Source organism: Amphiura filiformis, chromosome 4 (genome assembly GCF_039555335.1).
Source record: "Amphiura filiformis chromosome 4, Afil_fr2py, whole genome shotgun sequence".
Classification (NCBI taxonomy): Eukaryota; Metazoa; Echinodermata; class Ophiuroidea; order Amphilepidida; family Amphiuridae; genus Amphiura; species Amphiura filiformis.
In genome coordinates this window covers 18,487,754-18,507,915 of record NC_092631.1, presented here as the reverse complement: position 1 = coordinate 18,507,915, position 20,162 = coordinate 18,487,754, and the positions used below count along the sequence as shown (strand labels likewise).

The window sequence follows — 20,162 nt, the reverse complement described above, 5'->3', positions numbered from 1 at the left end:
AATTGCTTGACCCCCCCCTTTCGACCTGCCAAAAAAGCTTGCCCCCCCCTTTGGCCTGCCAAAAAATCTTTACCCCCACTTGCCACCCTGGGGTACACATAATTATTGCATAACCCTCTCATGTGTGAGATTTTAACCTTGGTATGATATTTACTACATATAACTTGGTGTATGTGTGATGTTATTACCTTGGTGTGAGAGTGGGAGAAAGCTGGTGCCAGAATGTGTGAGTCTCTATCAGGTAGCCTAGCCCTGCCCCTGTCTGAACAAAGGATACCCTTTGACCTATACTGCATTAATTAGGCATCCTAGAGATATAATTGTGACATCAGTTCGGGGGCACTCGTAATAAACGGACATCTCTGATTTCAAAGACGGGTCAGTGATATCACATACGTCGAGCTTTGTTGACAGCTCGGCACTCGATGCAGCACATCGGAACGAAGCTGAGTGTATTAGAATAAGATTTCCTATGTTTAGCAAATATCTACCTGTGCAAAAATTATATCTATCTGTGCAAATTCTGGCAAATGGTCCCAGAACACACTTAGATTGCAATGGCCAAAATTAAGTAAAAAAATCCCAATTTTACTATCCATTTCATTAATTGGATAGTAAAATTAGCAGGCACTCAACATGTGACATGACGCTTCAAGAGTATTTGATATCAGAGACGTCTTTGAATCAGCAGTGCCCCCGAACTGACATGGAATATGATCAGAAAGAGACACTTTTGGGCAAGTTATCAATTTGAGTGTCTTACAGTACAGATATTTTGCTCCACAACACCGTTTTCCACAATGGACATTCCTAAGCGAAGATATTGAGTTCGTAAGTGGTATTATAAAATTGAAAATTGAGATATCGGCCTTTAAAAATATTGTTGACAATGTTGAGAGTAGGAATGACCTTGAAAGATATCTGGGGTTAATACAAAATGCCAGTTATATTCCGGTCTGAAATTATGAGACAGTATTTAAACATTAATAACATCACCAATTTGGGTACAATTACCGAATAGGGTACAACTTGCTAGACTTGAGTCCAGTCCTCGTTTACGGAGTTTAGGGTTAGGGTTTAGGGTTGGGCAGTCTTGTAATAAGACTAGTAGAGTTACACCCTATTCGGCAATCGCTCCATTTTGCAACAAACCCAAATTGTGAAAAAATCGCCCCTATTTCTCCATTTACGATCCCGCCCAGTCTCCTTTCGATATACCACGTCACAATGACTATTTCCTTTTTACTCCTTGGGACCAGAGGAACAACTTGATTAAAAAGTACCTTTGATCTTAAGGGGGTACTACACCCCTTGCCAATTGTGTGTATATTATAGCACATTGGTGACAATTAAGATATGCATGTTGTAGGGGCAAGGACTACAACTATTGCTCTGAAAATTCAGCAACTCAATGCAAGTAGTTGTTGATTTATTGATCAAATACTGTTTTTCCCTCATTTTTGACTGCAACTCCACAACTGCTGTCTGTGCCGAAATAAAATTTCCAGTGGAGTAGTTGTAGTCCTTGCCCTTATAATATACATATCTTACTTGTCACCAATACGCTATAATTTTTGAGAAAAATGCAAAAATAGACACAAAATTGGACAGGGGTGTAGTCTGAGACTAATATACCTCGTCTCAGGGTGTAGTACCCCCTTAATGACTCAATTTGCCTACAAACCCTTCTCCATCACTTTTGAAGCAAAAAACATGAATTGGTACACAACTTCATGTTCATGGTCATACTGGGTCCTCAATGATCTGTCTGTATCCTTGATTATACTTGCTGAAGTTAGTATCAATTCTCGAATGCTGGTACGCACTTTATTAATTAATACCATTATTGAAAGTTGAATTGTTTATGACAAATACATTGGTTGAAAAGTCCATTGAATAATCAACAAGAATATGTATGGTATGTTCTCATCTTTCGATTCAAATTAACAGGTCCATTTCCAAATCATCATGCACGCCCCTGTAAAACAAAAAAATAATAACAAAAATAAATATATTACAAATCTTAAATTAAATAGAAAATATGTTGACATGTTTTTAAATAGGTCTGATCAAAACTGCCAACATGAATTTACTCAGTGTGGTCATATGTGTAGATCATGACATTCAGCGGCGTAGCCAGCCTTTCACAATCAGTGTGAAGGGACAGTCCCCATTTGTCAATTTTTAGCCATTTTAATGACACTTTACTCTTTGTCATCCCGATTTTATCCCTAAATCCCGAAAATTATCTGGGGCAAGGCCCCCTGGCTATGCCGCTGATGACACACATCATTTTGGATTGTAACACTAATTTAAATTTAACATTTGTGCAATAATATACCTAAATATGTAATTGCCCCAATGTGTCGGAGGAGACACACCTTGAAGTGATGGGGCGGGGGCTCTAATTGGGCGCTTTAAGGACACTTTTGCCCAAATCCCTCCTCCAAACCATGGCACATACCGGTATACAGGGTGTCCCAGAAAAAATTACCGAGTGAATAAAATTGAACGTAAGTCGAGAACTAGAAATCAAAATCAAAATATTTAAAATGTAGCGCATAGCCTATTTTATTGTGCATTACATACGTAATTTTTGTTTGATTCGGTTGAATGGTTGCGAAGAAATTAACAATTACATAATGCGCGCATCAATGCAGTTCATTCCAAGTTTGATCAACAGGCGCTTTTTTCATACTCGCTCACCAGGGTTGTGTATCTCATTAAATTAGTCCACATTATATATTTTATAATCAGACGGTGTTATGTTATTCATGTTTTCACTGAAGATGAATAACAGTTTGTCCGAAAAACTTTGATTTCTGCAATTGGAAGCTTTCTAACTTTAATTCTTTAGGTTGTGCAAATATCTTATATTTTAACTTTCCAAAGTACATTCGAGCCAAGAATGACAATGAACAAGTGCTTACAGATTTATGTGTGATTTTTGATACCATTCAACATTAATGTTGAAGTTTTAAAAGATTCAAACTTTGCATTACAATTTCTTGGAAATATCCCAAAAACATTAATGTGTGTGAGAATTTTTTCAAAGCCAGATGGAATTCTTTATGCAACATTTATATCAACATTAACGAAAAAGATATTTACAAGTACCGAGCATCATCTTATATGCAAGCTTTCATTTTCAATGTCGTGTAGGTTTTCAAATTTGAACAAAACCTAATCAAATGTTTTGCAAGAAACAGATTATATAAAAAGAACGAAAAGGATTTCACGGTACAAAATATGAAACCCATTGACAGTTAACCACTATTGCGCATTGTGTTGAATGATCTTTCTTTCAAACTTGGAATGAAGTGAATTGACGCATGCGTTATGTAATCGATCATTTCTTCGCAATCAGTCTACCGATTCCAGTAAAATTAGGGTATAAGATGTAGAATAAGATGGGCTACACGCTGATGTTTAGATTTTTGGATTTTGATGTCTATTTCTCGACTTACGTCCAAATTCATACGCCCGGTAATTTTTTCTGGGACACCCTGTACATTACCTTCAACCCACTCCCCCCACCACTGGGGTCAAGGTTATAGCTACGCTGGTCGGGGCCAACCTGCACTAAAAGATAAGTAATTTTTTTCTCCTATTTTTTCCCACAAATGATTTAATATTCATCATAAAAAGAGTAAAAAAAACAAAAACAAAAAAAACATTTAGTGAGTATGCCTATATTCCCGATCCCTCATGTTCGCTAAAAAGATTGTGCCCCGAGTCAGCGCTCAACTTTACTATACTAGACCGGTAGACCCTGCTAAACCTACCTGCCTATGTCGAATGGTGTCCTTGAATTGTATCTTCACAGGAATCCAAGATTGAACTTATTACATCGAACCATGGAAGTATGTGATCAAACCATTTTTACACATAGATCTCCATTGATATCTTAGTCACCTGTAAACCAAACACACACAAAAACAATAAATAATGCAGGATTTGCCAGTTGCATTGAAAGCTATTAAATGGGGACTAATATATCATGTACCTGGTATACATATTACAACTGGTGGCTACACAGATTAGGTCAGTTTCTCTGATCACAACACCCTCACCCTGAGGCTCCAGGTCACACATGGGGGAAAATGGTAAATCACACATATTTAGCAGCATTTCTCATCATTTTGCACAATTTTGCAGAATTCAGCAGCCTGTTTTAACAGATTTTGTTGTTATTTTAGAAAATCTGGCTGTTTGTGTGATCTCCCATTTTCTCCTTTGCAACATGGGGTCTTGTTTCAGATCATGATTTTACATTTGAAATCACTCACCTTACGAAAAAAAAAATTCTGCAGGGAGGGGGGTAAGTAGATGGGTGGGGTGGGTGAAAATTCGAAACGTTCGAAATCGCTCATATTTTCAAGCACTGGAATCTCAAGGCCGAAAATGTGTAGGATATAGCTCAATTGTGGCTCCAACTTGTATATTTTGCATAGGGTTCAAATTCAATGTAAAATTAAAACTTCACATGCATTTTTCTGAAATTCCAAGTGCTTTTTTCCTCTGGCGTCAAAAAAATAAAACTTGATTCCGGATTAAAGTTTCTTAACAATCTTGAGCGTATATATTACTTTGCGGACTTGAGATAAAAAAAAAAAAAAAAAGCGGAAATTAAAATCAAATTTTCTCCACAGCTCCAAAGTACACAATGTGTTTACACTGTGATTTGCCAGCCTACCTGTACATGTCCGATGTGTGAAATGCAGCCAATGGGCTGTTCCAGTTAAAATACTTACACCCTCTAGATGGAGGTCATGATGTCAATCTTACACACAGGAGTGTAGATATCAAATCTAGTCACCCATTCAGGCAACTCCATTTGATATTCACACTCCCTGTGTGGAAGATGTTTTGCAGGGTGGGGAGTATGGAATTCAAATGGAATAGCCCAACAGTTCTTCTTTTGTAAGATTTGAAGGATTTCAATTTTTAGGCCCAAGGTCACATGGGGGGGAAATGGTAAATCACACATAGGCAGCATTTCTCCTCATTTTTCACAATTTTGCAGAATTCAGCAGCTTTACAGATTTTGTCATTATTTTAGGAAGTCTGGCTGTTTTTGTGTGATCTCCCGACATGGGGCCTACCCTGGAATAGGTCTACGGTGGGCGGCCCCATATGGTGGGCAAAGTACGCGCCCGACTGGCGTGTGGAATTTTGATAAGTTTCTCTATTTGGCAAGTTTAGCCTGAAGGGTCTACCTACGGATTTACCATAGGGCCAGATGGGCCCGGGCCCTCAAATTGCCCTGTGCATTGTGCATCTTCCACTTTATTTTTAGCCGAAAAACACCATGTTTTGGACCAAAATAGGCCCGGGGGATCACTCAAATATGACATTGTACGCATGCGTGACCAAATTTTTTTCAAACACCCCCTAAACGAGTTTTTCCCTACCAGCAAATTTAGCCCCTTAATAAGGTAATTTAATATAGAATTTACCCCCTTTACTTTTTTGGCCTGTAAAAATGAAAAAATGTACCCTTTTTGGACTCGTAATTTACCAAAAATATGAAAAGGTACCCTAAACAAGTTGTTCAGTTTCAGAAAACTACCCTTATTCTTGAAAATCAGTGTTTTTTAGACCCTAAATGCGTCACTCGCGTAACTCGCCTTGCCTAAAAAAAACACCCCCTTTTCCTTGTTTTTTTTGGTCACTCAATTATGTGAGTGCCCCCCCCCCCGGAAAATAGGGTACAAGCAGGTTTGTCACCAGGACCAAAAAAGTACTGGTTAAAATATTGAAGGTGAAGCGTAGCAAGCAGAGCTCTCGCGCCTCGCACTATCTTTTTAGATTTGCAAACCTTGCCCCCGGCTTGCCAAAAATTGCTTGCTCACCAAAAATGTCTTCCCCCCTCCCCAATTTTACCCTCCCACCAGGACTCATAATTATTGCACAGGTCTAGAACTAGCCCATTCCACAAACCGTGACGCCTCACTATTCGAGAGGCGTCGCAGTTTGTGGAACAGGGCTAGTTCTACGCAGGCCTGGCTTTGGCTATGCTGCACCGGCTATTTTTAGCAAAATAGAGATTGACATTCTTTTGTTCAAGTTTATTGTGGATAAATTCACCAATTAATACTAGTGTCAACTTAATTGTTTCGGGAATTGTTTCTCCACAATTTAAGTTTTCATAGCTCCAGCTTTTAAAAGCTAGTTGCTCTAGCACTAGCAGTAGCACTAAAGCCTGATCATGTTATTTGTTAATTGTTAATGATTGTGTTCATAGGGTTTACACATGCAGCTGTAGCCTAGGCTAGGCTAGGCAGAGAATATGTAATTTTCTCTGGCCTAAAGCTAAGATGCATTTTTTTTACCAAGATTAGAGACTGACTTCTGCAAAAATCATCGATGTATTGCTGAAGCTTACCAAAAAGACGCAAAAGAGAAGGTAGTCTGAATGCATGCTCACGCTTGTCATGTTGAAATTCATTCATCCATTGACTTTACCGTACGTTGGCATTGGTTGTAGGCCAATGCCGATACACACAGTACACACCCGGTTTATGCATTGCATTTACCGAAATTTAAGCTTGACTCAATCTAATTTTGGCAAAAGTCTGCGATGCACAATGTAAACTTACCATAAGGTCACCGTGTTCATTTTTCTTCACAAATGAATTTTTTATCCATATTTTCACACGGGTTTTCACCGGGTTTCACAAATCCACTATACCACACACGTAAACAATGGGCGCCAGTAATTTGCACTGCACTGCAAACTCGCTTGCCAGTCCTGTACAGTACACACCCAGTTATAAATGCATTTTTTATCGAAATTTGAGCTCGTCCTCTTCTAATTGTGACAAAAATCATCGATGCATAATGTAACTTACTAAAAAGGCACACAAGAAAAGAGGACGAGCTCATTTTTCTTTTCTATTCAACTTTTAATCCGTATTTTCACACGGGTTTTACACCGGATTTACAAATCCCCTATACCAACGCACGTAAACAAACGGCGACAGTTCCCCGGTACACACCCGGTTATGATTGCATTTTTTACCGAAATTTGAGCTTGACTCAATCCAATTTTGGCAAAAATCATCGATACACAATGTAAACATACCATAAAGTCACAAAAGTAATTGAGTCAAGCTCATTTTTCTTCACAATTGAACTTTTAATCCGTACTTCCATAAATCCCCTATACTTACACACAGTAAACGATCAGCGACAATTTGAGTTTCGTGGCCAAATCGTGGGGGCGTGTCTAATGACGGCATTATAGAATCACCGCGGTAAAAACGCCGTTTGCATTAAATCAAGTTTTGTTCGCGTGTGGTGTGCCCTCATACGAAGGTTTCAACCCACCAAGTTTGAGCCCGATCGGACAAAGTTTGAAATTTGACCCCTCCGTAATGACCTTTGACCTCGGTTGACCTCGATTTTATTTCGCGCATTATATTCTCCTCCTATCAAGGATTGCACCCACCAAGTTTGGGCCCGATCGGACAAAGTTTGAAATTTTGACCTTTGACCTTGACCTCCGATGACCTTCGAAACTACCCGGTAAACAGCGCATGCCCGATACCCATCTATGTGTGAAATATCGGAACGATGCGTCGAAGCGCGGCGGAACGCATAGCCGGACAGACACACAGACGGACAGACAGAGCTTATGATTATTATAGTACTAGTGCACCTGTAGCTTTGCAGCAATGCATTCTGGGTAGACATTACAGTGCATTTCAAATTGGGCAGACAGCCAAAAGCTGAATGAAACTTGTCCATAGTTGCCCATTACACATCTTTGTATCCACTTGCTGCTGCTTTTGCTATCCAGTTGGGGTATTTTGCCCCTAGATGACCTTTGACCTCGAGGGGCCCTTCGAAAACCACCCAGTCAACATGCTTTTCCGTCACCTACCCATATCCGAAATTTCGGCTCGATGCGTCAAAGCGGCGGAGAACGCATAGCGGACAGACAGATAGACAGATACAGCCCGCTTATTATTTTATTAGTAAAGACTAGTGCACCTGCAGCTGTGAGAGCCCTGATGCTGTGAGAGCACTGGCTGACCTCAATTTTGTATCGAGGATGCCACCCACCAAGTTTGAGCCCGGTTAGGACAAAGTTTGAAATCCATGACCTTTGACCTTTGACCTCGGATGACCTCCATATAATGTTTTTCATGCTCCCCTCATATAAAGGATTCCACCTACCAAGTTTGAGCCCGATCGGACAAAGTTTGAAATTTGACCCCTCCGTAATGACCTTTGCCCTCGGTTGACCTCGATTTTATTTCGCCCCTATATTCCCCTTGTATCAAGGGTCCCACCCACCAAATTTGGGCCCGATCGGACAAAGTTTGAAAATTTGACCTTTGACCTTGACCTCCGATGACCTTCAAAACCACACGGTCAACATGCTTTTCCCGGCACCTACCCATGTCCCAAATATCGGATCGATGCGTCGCAGCACGGCGGAACGCATAGCCGGACAGACAGACAGATAGACAGACAGAGACCGCTTATTATTTTAGTATAGTAGATAGATAGATAGATAAAAATATATATTGTAGTGTCAACAACCTGGACCCTCTCCAAACCAATGATAATAATAATAACAACAACAAACCCAAGGTAGAAAATGGCAATCAGATACAAACAATAGAAAGTCAATAAGAAAGTGCTTTTGCCTTATCAAGTTGTAAACACAACTTTCCCACAGATGTGTTGTTATGAGTGCGAAAGTTGTCCATATTTCCCAACAACCAAACAATGTATAAAAGGACATATATATCAACACTAGAATTTCATAGATAAGAATATTATCATCATTATCAACAACCTGGACCATCTCCAAAAGCAAAAATGGATCAAAATAATCAACAACCCACCCTATGGATATCAGAAGTAAAGAATACAAATTTGATCAGAATTCCTTGAAATTGCTTTTGCCATGAGCAGTGCAAGGAAAACTTTCCCGTAGATTTGTTATGAGTGAGAAAGCTGTTCAGGTGTATTACCCAAAAACAATGTATGAAACATCAAATTTTGTAGCATCATCACAGTTTCAAAATTCTCCTATACTGAGATCCAAGAGACCAGGGGAGGGGCACTCAACTTTGGAAGTGACGGTATGTGCCTGTCAACCCCTCTTTTGAAGTCAACTATACCTGATGACCCCCTTATTTGTATTGAAAATTTGGAACAAGAACAAGAATTTTGCTCCATTAAAAAATTTTTTTCTACCCGATGATCCTTTTTTGAAATCTTATACCCAATGACCCTCTTTTTGCAAAATAGTATACCCAATGACCCATTTTTCATTTTGCTTGTACATGTACCCAATGACCCCCCCCCCCTTTAAAAAAAACCAAAACATTTTGTACCTGATAGGCCCCTACTTCCTGACGCTGGTAGGCACACACCCGTCACTTCTAAAGTTGAGTGCCCACCCCAGGCCAAGAGAACAATACATTACAATATATGCAAGAGAACAATACATTAATGAAATTACTCCCATCATTCATAACTGATAATCTGGCATCGAAAGAAAGTTCACATTTTCTCATTATACCAAAGTATGTGGGAGCTAAAAGTGATATATCACCCCAAAAACAACAACCTGGTCCATCTCCAAACCAAAAAAACAGTGTTGCCAAAACTTTTCAGTGCCAAGGCGTGGCGAGTTCGTTCGCCAGGCCGCGGCGAATGACTCCACAAAGTAGCCCAATTTTTAGAATTCCCAAAAAAGTGCCCAATACAGGATATGTGGGCACTTTTACTTGAATTTAGAACGCAAACCACCAAATTGGGTGGAAAAGCACTTGCAATTTGGCACTACATACACTCAAAACCTTGACAACTTGGCTAAATTGAAAGGATATGTCAAATTACTGCTGTTGCCTATAGCCCAAGTTTAGGCAGCAGTGGCATGGGGTTTTTTGAGTAGCGGCAAGTGATCCCCAAGTAGCCCAATTGTGCATTAAGGTGCAGCATTGGCATCACTGCCAAAATAGACAACAACCCTTAGGCAATCAGATGGAAAGAATACAACTTGAATTCACTAAGAATTCCAAGAACTTGCATACACCCCCAGTTGTAAACATGCTAAACATCACTTTCCCACAGACTTTCCTCTGAGAGAGGAAGCTGGCCAAATTACCCAACAAATAATAAATGTATTCAAGGGCACATTTACATCAACACTAATCCAAAGTTACCCTACATACATGACATAATTATACTGAGATTTCATGTCAACATACTGCTGAATTCCATCTACAAGCAAATATGCCTCAACTTGAAAATTAGTGGGTTTTTTTAAAAAGAGATGAAAGGCAGACACCCTGGAGCCACAAAAACATTATCATTTGGCGCAACTATAATATATTACTGATACAGGCGGCCATACAAACAAGTATTATTGTAAGACCAATCTATTGTAGTGTTTTAGTGGAGGGTGTCTGTCGTTTGTTGATGGAATTCGACGGTACATTATGGTTTGTGTCAGAGCAATACATAACCACTTTATTTACCCCAGAAAAGTTGAGATTTTGGCAATATTCTTCTTCTCGATTACTGGCGGGACTCGAACTTTGAGCATATAAGCCAGGCATAGAAGAAAGCTAATTATTTTCTTATTTCTGCATTCCCATCCAACTGTTGCCCATTGGATTGTTAGGTAAACTCAGATAACACCTTGGTTTTTTGGCGCCCTCTACGGAGGCGCCAAAATATAGGCATGACTTTGTGATTCTTTGTGAAAAGCTTCTAATTTCACTCTTGCTAGATTGACTTCGCAATTGTTTTGCTAAAATTATGCCCAGCTCAGAAATAAAACCACAATTTGCTTGGATTTTATTTTATTATTGTTTTCTGATATGCACAGGATAAAATGGTGAGCGTATATTCTTTGTTTAAAATACAAAATAATTACGATTTATAACAAGATATGTCCTTAAAAAAGACAACGCAGTGATTAAAGGAAACATGATGGATTTGCCTCGGTTCCGGAGCCACTGATTTAAAAGTAACAGGTTTTAAAGGCCCATTCGGCGATTTGCTCATTTGGACGATCGTATCGTGAGTCATCAAAATTCAGATTTTGGTACCTTTGCATTGTCATAGATGTGCTAACATAGTAATTCAGCTGAAAGCTATGTATTTAAGACAAAATTTACTTTCGCTGGAATCACTAAAAGCACTTAACTTAAGAGAAGTATAGAATAAATAATCTTTGAATGAAAACATGTCACATCTGAGCTGAGACGAATAGTTACATTCGTCTCCGTTTAATGATTTTGTCACTGCAGGTTTGTCTTCAATGTTGTTAATTAATATTAATTGAAAGGTCAGCACAGCATAACACTCAATGCCTAACAAAACTGAGATTTTGTATGAATTGAGTTACATGTAGATGCTGTAGGCCTATTTGACTTCACTTTAGTATATTCATATAAAGACAAGTAATTGAAATAACCAAGGGCAGCGGAACCGGGGGGCAGGGGCCAGTGGCCCCTCCACTTTTTGACTGGAGGACCTGCCCCCCCACTTTTAACCCATAATGTGCTGTGTGTAACATGTCTGGGTGAACATAAATAATCAAATCTCTATTCTAGACCTTAACATGCTTAAAGAAAGTGTAAAAATTATGCACAAAATGGCTTCAATTGGACCTTCATTTTGCAAAATTTTCCAACTCCCCTGTATTAGGACACCCAACACTAAAAGCAATAATTTATACAATTATAGTGAAAACCTATCCACGAATGGCTTCAATTTGGGCCTTCATTTAACCCATTTTCGGAATTTTCAAACTAAAATTGTACACAATAATAGTGCCAGAATGGTCCACCAAATGGCTTAAATTGGGCCTTCATTTTGCAAAAGTTTCTCACTTCTGAGGGGGGCACATCCCCCCTCAGACACCCCCTGTGTCGCGCAAGCGCGACGCGGTGGCCGCTTCGCGGCCATTATTTTAATTTTTTGACATCACCCTGACTGGCCCCCCCCACTTTCAACATCGTTCCGCCGCCCCTGGAAATAAGAGGTTGCTGGAATTGAATTTGTAACAATGTGTGATATCTGGTTTAGGGCCCAAGCCGGCAAATTTGTAATTGAGATCAAGGCAAAAATATGGTGTAGGGGCCAACAAAAATAACATTGAAGAAAATGGATACTACAAATCATCAGAACTCTACTAGAACCAAGCATATTGAAGTATGGCGGTTGCCCGGTAGGCCTAGGGGTCACTCCCATTGTGGCATGTACACCATCCGCAATAATAAAAACGCGTAAAACGGGTACTTTTTGTGGGTAGGCGCGATACTCGCGTTTCGTGTTTAGGGTGTAATAAACATGAAAAATTGGGGGAAAAGGTAGCAAAATTGCAATTGCTAATACGCGGAAATGAAATTTAGGGTATGAAATTTGATACAAGGAATCCCTGTTTAGGGTGTGAAACAGGCGCGTGTTACCTGTTTAGGGTGTCGTTTTTGCCAAGGGTTAAATCCTTGTTTAGGGTGCTTTCAAAAGTTGATTATCGCGGATGGTGTACAGGCGACAATAGGAGTGCCCCCCCTCCGGGAAATGAATTGTGAAAAATGCTTCCTTTGTTCTGCATGATCAGATTGTGTCACATATTTAATACGTAACTTCTGGAATTTCACAGACTTTGTATTGGGTTCAAAGGGTTGCTTTTAAATCAGTATACACATAACTTAACGGGAATCACAAGAATGTGGTTTTTAGTTTTCTTTAAAACAGCATTTTTGGAGTTATGATACTTTTTATCTGAGTAACAGGTTTGTAAAATACTTGAAACTATAATACTAACAGTTCACATAGATGAACGCGCTTTATAAATCATGTGTGCACCGGTAATATAAATAGGCGATGCACATACTAAGTACAGTAATATATAGATTTTTGTCAACTGAAAGCATACAAGACCCTGTAAAGGTCTATAATTATGCTGAAAGCAGCATACAGAGAACGTACATGTCAAGTCCACTGTGTGAGAGAACATGCACAAGGTCATGCGAATGTTTACCTTGGTGATGCTACAAGAAGCAATTAGTGCACTTGAGCTTGGGTTCATAAAAATCTTGATAACAAACTCGCAGTATGCACTGACGTGCTGACCTGGTCAAGTCATTTCGCATGGTAACCTTCATTAACCCCACTACTCCTTTAACCCCATCACAAAATGTTACGCCAGCCGTTATTCGCTGGTTTCCGATTACATCACATATAATAATATAATTTTATTAGAACAACGCTTTTATAACAGCGGCACACGTCTACCCGACGGTGCGTTCTTACATTAATATACGAGGAAACAAACAAATTTAAACAAAAACAACAACAAAATGAACCCCAAGAATAAAAAAAAAATGATCAATGAACTTCGTTGCCGATCCATCGACCACGTCTTTCCGGCGTATTGCAGTGTTCCAAAGCAAATTGAATGAAAAAAAAAATCATTTTGGGACCCCACAATGCACCAGAAAGCGAAAATCGATGGGTCAACAATAAAGTTTTGTAACGTGACAAAAAGGGTAATCACTCGGCTGTTTCATTAAAGGCCCTTTCAGTGATTTCACAGGAACATTAAAAAAAATGGAAATTTGTCAGAGTTGCTTAGAAATAAAGAATAAGTCTACAGAATTTCATTAAACCACTTTTCCCTGAATACATCGACAAATTAGTCAAAAACAGAAGTTTTAGAAAGGTTTTCTACTTCAAGTCAGATCGACTCGAGAAAATCGAGATTTTCGTACAGTGCGCCACCAATCGACTGGAAAAACTTCCTAGTCCAGTGTTTCTAACACGGGGAAGTAGAGTCTAAATTGATTTAAAACAGACGCTTAATTTTTGTAGTAGAAAACAAAATAAGCAATTAAACGTCACCGAGGCAAACTAACGGTCAATTCAAATATGAAAAACAGTTAAAATTGTGTATTTTGTTTAAAATAGTAGCTACTGATGTAATAAGTAGTAGAAACAATACAACGCGTGTTGGTATGGTGGAGAGTGAGCTTCTTTCGATCTCGAGTCGGACTTTTTGTACTGTCAGTATCAAAAGTCCAGATTCATGTAAATGCTTTATTTTGTTTAAAATACACGGCTTTCGACCGAACCACTAGCAGGCTATGTTAGCACATCTATGCCAATTACAAAGGTACCAAAATCTGAATTTTGATGATTTTTACGATCGTCCGGATGAGCAAATCACTGAATGGGCCTTTAACGACGCCCTCTCTCCACTCAATGCAAAGATTCCATCGAATTGAAGACGCAAGAGGGCATAGAGCAATGGGATGGAATTGGTGGAGAAGATGCTCGCGGGTCATAGGAAATCAAAGGTAAAGGCGTGTTATTTGAACAACCAGAGAAGATTCTCATCTTCTCTGGAACAACCAAGTGATTATGTAAATGAGAACAAAAGTATATCTACTCTACTTGAGGCATTCACTACGATAAGACCAAGCTCGTTTAAGGAGTGATTTACAAGTTAAATCAAAATATTTAGCATACAATCAACATCGATACTATTAACATCAAACAATATTTCACTTGAAATCCCAAGCATGAGACATGTTTTTACATTTAGATCACTGCATATAAAAAATTGCCATATAAGATCTAAGCTATTTACATTAAGTTGATACTCAAGATTATAGTATTCGGCAGTTCTGATATTTTGGAGTGCTTTACATACAAACATGAAATGTCTTATATCTTCAGTTCCATTCTTACATAAAGGACAAGTACTGTCCGCTCCATTGTTCCATAAACGAGTTCTACCGTTGAGCGGTAACGTATTTGAACGTGCTTTGAACTTAAGAGATGCAGCATAAAAGTCAAAGTTACATAAAATATATTCTTCTTCACAGTGATCACACGTTGTGTATAAAACGAGAAAATAAGTTTACTCCAAACCCGGAACAACAACCGGAGACAAAGACTTTTTCAATTCACGTGTCATCCACGTGCAAGCTGACCGTTTGACATTATCTGAACGTTAACTTAATGTCCCTCCACATTAAAGCAAAATATAGTCCCATGACAAACATTTCCTCATCATTCTTCATTATCTTCTTTGAATTGATTGTCAGCTTCAGTAGACCTATACAACAATTGTATACGACAATAAAACAATTTAACATTTCCCACAATTATTATTACACGTGTCTGCAACTCCATGTGCATGTCCACGTGACTTTGATCATTTCACGTTTACTGACCTCTATAGCTCCATGTCCCTCCGCATTAAAACCATAACAAATAGTCCCATGACATAAATTCGTCATAAATGCACGGTTATTTTCGAAATTTTACTGTCACTTTCATTGACAACAATTAATACAACAGTAAAATAAAAATGTCAGCGAAAATTTTACTTGACATGCATTATTTCTCAATCTAAAACAAATCACTTTTTGATGACGTCATATCTCTATCCCTACCTTTATCGTGAATTAAGTTATCCAACTTCAACTATGCCTTGTGCGAAGTAAATTAGCGGGGCTAAACTTTTCGAACAAATACAATACACTAGGACATATTATTACGTAGTACAATATTTGCCATTTGCGACATGCCTGGACATTGTGCAGATTTACAAAAACAAATGTTTCAACAGTTTAAATATATACGCATTATATCATCAAACGCAATCGTGCAACTTCATTTTACTGGAACTCTACTATCACTAAGTACGCCACAGCCTTATCAACGAACTTATGCATATGCAAATGAGCCCAATTCTATACAAAATTGACACCACGCATGCGTCTAGCTCAGTGAAGAGGCCAGAGAGTTTCTAAAAATAGTGTGTTTCTAAAAATAGTATATTAAAATGAATGTTTTTTCCAAATTATCGTACACAAACTCAACGCATATACAACAACAATGTTACATAAGTCAATCTTGTTATACATAAAGCTACCAAACACAAAAACAATTTCCACAGTCACAATTATGTGTCAAATAATTATATTTTATCTCCAGCAAATTCCGTATTATATCCGCCTGTGGAAAAAACACCAAATAAATCCCCGGGGGGGGGGGGTACTCAAGTTTGGTTTTGGTAGGGACGTGCCGCTGAGATTTTGGAAGTAGACCCATAAATATACCAATTTTTCAAGAAATTTGGACCCATTGATATACCAAAAGTCAAAATTTTCGGCAGAATTTACCCAAAATTGTCTTAGTTTTTACAAATTTTCCCAAAATTTTGGGAAAATTTTGAAAATTTTGGCTAGATTAATGAAAAATTGGGCTGTTTTCCGAAAAAATTGAGAAAATTTTGAAAAAGGACCCATTCATATACCAAAATAGGCTTTGAAAAAGGGTCATTGATATACCAGAAGGCTGAGAATGCGAGCCATGTTTGCGGCACGTCCCCGTATGGTCATTTGTACTGAGTACCCCCAGGATAAATCCTGACCTTTGTATGGGTTCAACCAGTTTACCGTGTGCCTTAGAAACCCGATAGACGGTGACATTTGACCATACGCTAGGATCCACAACATGCTCATCTATCATGGGAACAGTTCTTAAGCCCTAATACATTTGTAGGCCCTACTTTCATCCTTTGAAAATTTGGGTACACAAACTCATACTCTGCAACTTGAGGTCAAATTTTGCACTATGATTATGTAATTGAGGTTATTGGACTATGCCATTGGGATGGGACTATTGTGGTCCATAGTGATAAGATCAATTAACGAGGACTCTACTGATGGCTTTTGTTTGCTAATTACCATAGAATCTATATAGCGGTTATTGCCAAAGTTGCAATATGGTGGCACAATTGGGCGGAAAACTGTATGCAAACAACACGGCATATTAATTATACATGTTCTACATTGTTGTATTTTAAAACACTGAAGACCAAAATTGACGTTATTGCCATGATTGGATCATGGAGGTAGTAAGCCTACTACAACTCTGGCGGAAATTCGTTGCCACACCAGGGCCACACCAGCACGTTCTGGTGTTAAAAGCACGCAATCGAAGCTAAATATGGGATAGTTCCGTACTATTTTGTATAATAGTTGCAAATGCACATTCAGATTACACTTGCCCCTTCCCCACCCCCCCCCCCCATTTTCCAATGTTGGGAGACTGTAATGTAGAAATGATGACGATTTTGTCCAAATCAACATTGCAATAGGGGAGCGGGGAAGGATGTTGGCCAATTAACGCTCAGGTGTGTCAACATCTTTCGCCAAGGTTGTAGCTATACTACCTCCATGATTGGATTAAGTAAATAACTAAATCCTGTTATCTACCCAGCAATGTTTGCTTATCATAATAATTGTAACAAACTGTAGACAGAAAAGGCAAACAGACAGAAATTTAGAGTTTTAAATTAGAGAGTTGACAGGAAGTTGTAAGAGTTAAATTGTTATGGATATGATTGGTGTAAGAACGAAAAAGTTGAATGTCAGATCATAGTCATCCGAGGTGAATTAAGTAATGTCAATCACAAATTGTTACAGGTCATTTGAGGTGGACTAAGTTTATATTTGGATTGTCAGAACACCTTCCCCAATCAGACACATTTCTCTTGTTTGGCTTGACTTTGCAAAGAGCGTCTAATTTCGGTCTTGCTATAGATTTACTTCGCAACTGTTTTGCTTAAAAGTATGCCCAGCTTAGAAATAAAACCACAATTTGCTTGGATTTTATTTTATTATTGTTTTCTGATATGTTCGGGATAAAATGTTGTGCGTATATTCTTTGTTTAAAATACAAAATTAATGGACTTCTTTCTATGCTAATATTACATTATTGTTTTAAAGAGAAAAAAAAAGTATCCAAACACTTGGGCGCCCATTCCTTTTTTAAAGGAATTTTTATTTAAGTCAACAGCACAACAGGGTACATCAAAGCACATTACAAATCAGAATTTTGACACAATTGAGGGCATCCTTTACTTTTGGTATAATCCTTTTAAACTCATTATGGTGTTTTGTTATGTTGTTTCCTGAGTTTGTGTAGGGTTTTGTGTGTGGGGTGTGTGTGTGTGAAAATGGTCTTATTCCCTATTTCAAAAAAATACAACACTAATTTTCTTGAATCAAAAAAAAAATTATCCTGTTTTACCAAATCAAACGCAGCTAAAACCTAATCCTTTGTTTGGTTCTAACTGGCAATGAAAGTCAACTTTTAATATTTGGTAAATTTTTGGAAATAAGGGCCAAAAACATGTGTTTTTAGGGTGTTTTTTGTATGCTGTGACAATGAAGCCCACAGACTTGTACAAAGACTAATTTCAACTTATGCATTCTAACTTTTGGAAAACACATTTTCTAATATTTTCCATTACCAATGATCAAAATAAAAAATAACATAAAATATTAAAATTTTGAGCTCACTCTTGGCCTAAAATCAAGATTTTGAATGCTTTAGACTTGTGCCAAGACTTAGAATTTTGTGACTAAAATTGTATGAAAACGTGCAAAAGTGCACATATTTGCCCCATTTTCCTTCAAATTGTCCAAGTATTAGAAATTAACTTTTATTGCCAGTTAGGACTAACTAAAGGATTACTATTTACATGTAGCTATGCTTCATTTGGCAAAACAAGGTAATATTTTGTTAATTTAAAATAATAAATGATTAGTGCTGTATTTTTCTGGAAGAGAGAGAGTAGATCTGGTACTAATGTTATATGCAGACTTTAAGAAATACAGACTAAACCTTTAGTAGCATATTACAAAATAGTTTATTCTTTTGCATATTTTGCAAAATCACACATTATATAATACATGAGTTTTCATGTTTACATTGAGTGCATGAAAAGAAGCAATTTGCTTATGTACCCTTTTTTCTTTCTTTTTAAGGCGAGTCAACGTCTTCAGGTCATATTTTTCTAGATTGGTTTGGTTATTTTGTTGAAATAATTATGTTCATTTCATTGATCTTAAATGAAGTAAGTCAAGGAAGCCACTGGTAACATTTATATTTCCATTGGTGTTGCAGTTATTGAGTTATGCCAATAATACGTAACAACTTAAGTTTTTGCTATTTCCTCCTTCCCAGTGAAAAACATGCACATGGGGACCCATTACAATTAGTGACGGCGCTATGGGGTATGGGGGGGGGGGCATATATTTCCCCCAGTCCCCCCACTTTTGAGGCAAAACACCCCAAATCACACAAATTTCCACTTTTTGTGGCAATTTTGTACAAAATTGATTTTTTGCACCCCTGAAATTCACTTTGCCCCCAAAAAATCCTTGTGCCGCCACTGATTACAATGAGCCTTGGGATCTCACGTATTGAACCCATACCTTTTCCTGTGAGTATGCTATTTATTTTTCTTAATAGTTGTGGTGTGATCAAGCAGAATCAGTCTGAAGTTGGTCACATTCAATTTTCAGTTTCTTGTACCATACTATTAAAAAGATATGAGCAATTAAATTGTTTCCAAAACAAAAGGAAATATTTCCTTTATTTGGCTGTATTTCAAAATCAATATTTCCGACTTCCGACTGATTTTGCTTAATCACATCACCTTTGAGCACAAATATCTCTAGCTCCAGCACCACTCTGACTTGCCTTAACAACTAAGCTATAAGGTAAAGTTTGAAGATAAAAGTTTGGCTTCCACATGTGACCTCAAACTAAAAACAAACCATGTGGTGGCAGCACCAATATATTTTTTCTGGGGCAGGTGGGGGGGGGGAGGTAACTGAGGGGTTTTCATTGATTTTGAGTTCTGATGGGAGTGGGGGAATCCCAGTTGGGGGATGCCCCCAATGCCCCTGCTGTAGCGCCATTGACAAAACCAGAACAGGGCATGTACTATATGAATAAAATGTAAGAATTGTAAATTTAAGGTATATAATTCTTGGAGACTTGGTACAAATCAAAAGAAAAACATGTTGCAAAAAGCATATGAAATCCACATATTATATTACATCACAGACTTTGACAATAATGTTTACAGTATACACAACACTATGCAATACATGACAAAGTGTAGCAATATCAATACTTGTTGCATTATCAGCGTGCCAACATTGTACCATATCAATGACTTTATTACACACATTGACCTGAAGGTGTTGTGTTCGTAACAATTCAAGTGTTGGAGTATTGTTCCTTTTAAGATTGCATTATTACATGCAAGGTTATCTATTCTATCCCAAGGTACCTATTTGCACAACTGGGCT

At 38.1% G+C, this 20,162-nt stretch overlaps 1 long non-coding RNA gene across 1 annotated transcript; it reads right to left on the bottom strand.

The window, feature by feature from the left end:
- Positions 1-1,286: 1,286 nt before the first annotated feature.
- On the bottom strand, positions 1,287-7,301 carry LOC140150638 (uncharacterized). Its single transcript, XR_011858825.1, has 3 exons — positions 7,176-7,301; positions 3,786-3,915; positions 1,287-1,978 (listed from the first exon to the last, which is right to left on the bottom strand). It is a non-coding gene; the product is annotated as an uncharacterized lncRNA (long non-coding RNA).
- Positions 7,302-20,162: the final 12,861 nt, after the last annotated feature.